General features: G+C 38.1%; 1 long non-coding RNA gene across 1 annotated transcript; it reads right to left on the bottom strand.

Moving 5' to 3' along the window:
- Window positions 1-2,975: 2,975 nt before the first annotated feature.
- Window positions 2,976-3,582, bottom strand: LOC146710969 (uncharacterized). The gene is made up of 3 exons (XR_014920079.1): window positions 3,559-3,582; window positions 3,322-3,430; window positions 2,976-3,202 (listed from the first exon to the last, which is right to left on the bottom strand). It is a non-coding gene; the product is annotated as an uncharacterized LOC146710969 (long non-coding RNA).
- Window positions 3,583-3,965: the final 383 nt, after the last annotated feature.

Raw genomic sequence — 3,965 nt, forward strand, 5'->3', positions numbered from 1 at the left:
CTCTCTAATATTTTGCTCCTTGCTATTTTTCTATTTTCTTTATTATTTTATTTTATTTTAATATATTTTCTCCTACTGTGCATGCTGCTGAGTGACTGCTGCTCGTCAAACATGTTGGTCAGTCACAGGAGCTCGTTCAGTGAGAGACTGAGATTACCGAAAAGCACCACTGAACGACACAGGAAATCATTCCTGCCTGTGGCCATCTCCCTGTACAACGCATCCACTTAACACACTGTTTGCTGCTACAACTACACATGTTTCTTTTCCAAATATTTATTTATAAGTGACTTATGTATGTATGTATGTATATATATGTATATATTGTACTATTCTTAGTTAGCGTATTGTCTGTCTTGTCTTAATGTTGGTTTAAAATGGAGCACTGTAACAAAAAATAATTTCCCCCAGGGATCAATAAAGTATTCTGATTCTGATTCTGATTCTGATTCAAACACATTTAATTGCAATGTTGACCCTGTGCTAACTTGCATATGACAAATAAATCTGAAAACTAAAACCAAGAGCACCTGGCTGCAGCCACTGTCCACTGTGGAGCTCCACAGTAACCGGAAACACGTGACCTCCACAGTAACCGGAAACACGTGACCTCCACACTAGCCGTAAACACGTAACTTCGGTTAAATCGACTTTGACAGCGAAAACTAAATTGCATTTTTGTTACTATAAAATGGTTTTAAGTTGGGGTTTTTTTTTAACACTCTGGGTTTGTTCAAAAAAAATTCTCCATCCCCTAAATTGTTCGTGGCCAAAAGTGACACTTGCTGTTTCGCTGATTTATTATTATTTTTACAGTACATCGTGTTGTGCGTTCTGATTGCTGTAGACCATTGTCAATCAATCTAGTCCAGTGTCTCCTGTACAGGAGCGGTCCCTAATAGGCCCACAGACCGGTCCCGGTCCGTGAGTCCTTTGGTACCGTTCCGCGAGGGTTGATCCTCCGGTGTGAAATGTATGGTTGTAGTTGTGTGTCTTATTTTGAAAGAACTATTTACGCGTTACCATAGCGACCAGAGAGCGTTAAGAAGCAGAGAGGAGGATGTCACTGTCATTGTTGTTGGCGCACAGCTCAAGTCACGTTTATTATTATATTTACAAAATACCACAGTTTCTTTTTTTTATTCTTTTGTTGTATTTATCCGCGACACCTTAAAGGTAGTTCCCTGAAAATATTGTCTGACATTAAAGTGGTCTGTGGTGCAAAAAAGGTTGGGGACTCCCGCTGTACAGTACAGAATGCGTTTAGCTTGTCGAATTTACATAAATCTTCGATCGCTAGCAGTGTAACTCTGAAGTGCTGTACTGTACGTTTGGAAGTTTTCTCCCAAACAAACACAACAATGCCGACGAAACGTTTTGCACCCTCAAATGCACCTTTAGGTTTCATTCCATAATACTGGACTTGTGTTTCTACAAAGGTTTGAACTCTAAGAGTGTTTAAACAAAGAGAAAAGTGTGAAAATGTTCATTCCTGTCTGAGAAAAGTGTTTAAAGCATGTAGTGAGGGGTTTTACAGTCTTAACATCTGTAATAATTGTAAAAAATAAAGTTGGCTATGGATTTCACCTACCGCGGGTTATTTTTTGAACGTAACACCAGCGATAAACGAGGCACCGCTGTATTATTAATAGTAGTGTCTGGGACATCTAATTGATTAACATCAACATTGATTATTATGCACTATTATTTTTGTTCAAGGAGAGCCAAAAATATACAACTCTCTCTCAGCTTGTTTGTTGCCAAAAATGGCCACTTTTTGTGTATGTTCACAAAATGCTATAAAATGTATATTTCTTAAAACATTTATCTACTTTTACCGACGTGACTCTTTAAAATAGCACCAGTCCTTTTCATCAAAATCAAAATTGTATCTAAATGTTTTACTCTTTATAGCCAGTTAGGTTATATATTACCATTAACTTTTCTGGTAAAACGGTGATAAAGTCCTAATGTTTTCATGAAACTTCCTTTTTTTCCCCATCTGAGCATCGGGGAAAAGGCCGTCTTGCAATTGTTGAGGTCACTAGTGTGTGCCCCATTTCTTCCAGGATCACTCTCTTTATAGGTTTTAGTGGACTCCTAGTACTGCGAAGTGGTTTCATGGTACAAAGGGATTGTATTCCAAGATCTGGGAGACTGTAGAAATGAGCAGTGATGCCCTTCCTACCATCTTTCCAGAAAAATAAGTGATCTGTAAGCTGTTAGGCTGACTTACAGCAGCAGCACTTTCTGCACCTGCATAAACTCCAGGACACATTTACTAACGGTGTTTGTTGCTGTATGTGCAGCTTTGAATTTTTTAATAATATATATTTTGTTAATATTTTGGCTATGGTGTCTTGTTATGAAATGTAAAAGAGTAAAAGTGTTTTTAGCAGGTGCTTCAAAGCTAAGTTTGACTGGGAAACTCAAAGCTCAATTGGCTGTATCAACAGAAATTCACTGCAGCCTATGTAATATTTCATGCGTCATAATTTATTCTACTCTATCTTGCAAATACATATTTGTGTGGCAATGTCATGCACAACACACATAACTATTAGATCCTTAAGATCAAACCCGTGTCATTGTTTTGGTCCACTGCAGTGCAGTAGTCAAAAAAAAGAATAAGTGAAGTGTCCACAGATAGCCAGGATAGAGCCCAGAGTGTTAATGTTTAAAATGTATAAAAATATTATTGATTACAATTCTTTACTGTTAATATCAATAATAAGCTTTTTATTTTGAAATTACAAGTTTAAAAAAATGCTGTTACATTTACATTTAATGCTGTTTCACTGTAATCATTTATTATAAGTATGGACACAGAATCAAGTGAACAACATTTTGAAATAAGTTTAATTGGAATTTTGTACTATGCAAAAACAAAACAACAACAACAACAACATATTAAACAAACACAGCCAGTGCCTTCATTTGTCCATTACATGTCAAACATAGCACTGACCCTTAGCCCCTGATCATCAGCACATGCTTTCAAAAAGAGCTCCATGTCCTTTGCAAACTGAAAAACAAAGAGGAACAAGTCCCTTGCTCCAGTGTCTTCTTCCTCTGACATGTCTCTTAAGACCCTCTGCTGGTCCCCTTGATTTAAGGACAGATATTTGGGCATTGTTACATGTGCCTTATTTTGGACAGCCCACTGCACAGCAGGACGCAGATCTTCAACAACTGCTGGCTCCTGTGTCAGGCAAATGGGGATGAAAACATAGTTATTTCTCTGTTGCAGAACAGTTTTTTAACAGTTATTCAAATGTCACTAACCATGTAATTACACTACTGTTTAAAGTGAATACTGACCTGACTGACTTCCTGGAACTTGCGCTTTTTCAGTCTGAAAATGGGCACGTGTTGTCCTTCAAGCACAGCTTTGGCTTCCTCTCTCCAGTGTGCAAATAGCTTGCCAGAGCTACGAAGAGTAAGGCCACAGTGAGGGCATGTCATTTTCATGGACTTTCCATCAGCTGCAGTTTTATTGAACACAGAGGGTAGAGCTTATGAATGTTCTAACAAAGACTCAGAAAATGGTTCAGATACCGAAGACAAAACCTTGGGGGGGGGGGGGGAGACGGGTCTCCTCGAAGAGTTCAGCGGGGAGCAGTCCTGATAATGGTGGCTGACTTGGCATTGAAGAATGCTGACAAGACAATAAATGCCTTGCCATATCCCCACGCCGTATGATTGTAATCTTACAGACAGGGCAGTGAAAGTGTCCTGTTGTCCTACAAGGCTGCCTGCACCGGCATATCATTTTATCTGTAAGAGAAAAAAACAAACAAACAAACAGATGTAATTTAAATGTAGTTGTATAGAATGCAATCAATTTGTCTAACAATCAGATTGTACATGTTAACAAAAACATCCAAGCCAACCTCAATAATGAAAGCAAAATGGTATGGATCACAAAAGTTATGTCAAGAAAAGTGGTGAAAAGTAAATAAAAA

This window comes from Copadichromis virginalis, linkage group LG4 (genome assembly GCF_057382275.1).
Source record: "Copadichromis virginalis isolate Kocher_CV1m ecotype Utaka linkage group LG4, C_Virginalis_male_GT1.1, whole genome shotgun sequence".
Lineage (NCBI taxonomy): Eukaryota > Metazoa > Chordata > Actinopteri > Cichliformes > Cichlidae > Copadichromis > Copadichromis virginalis.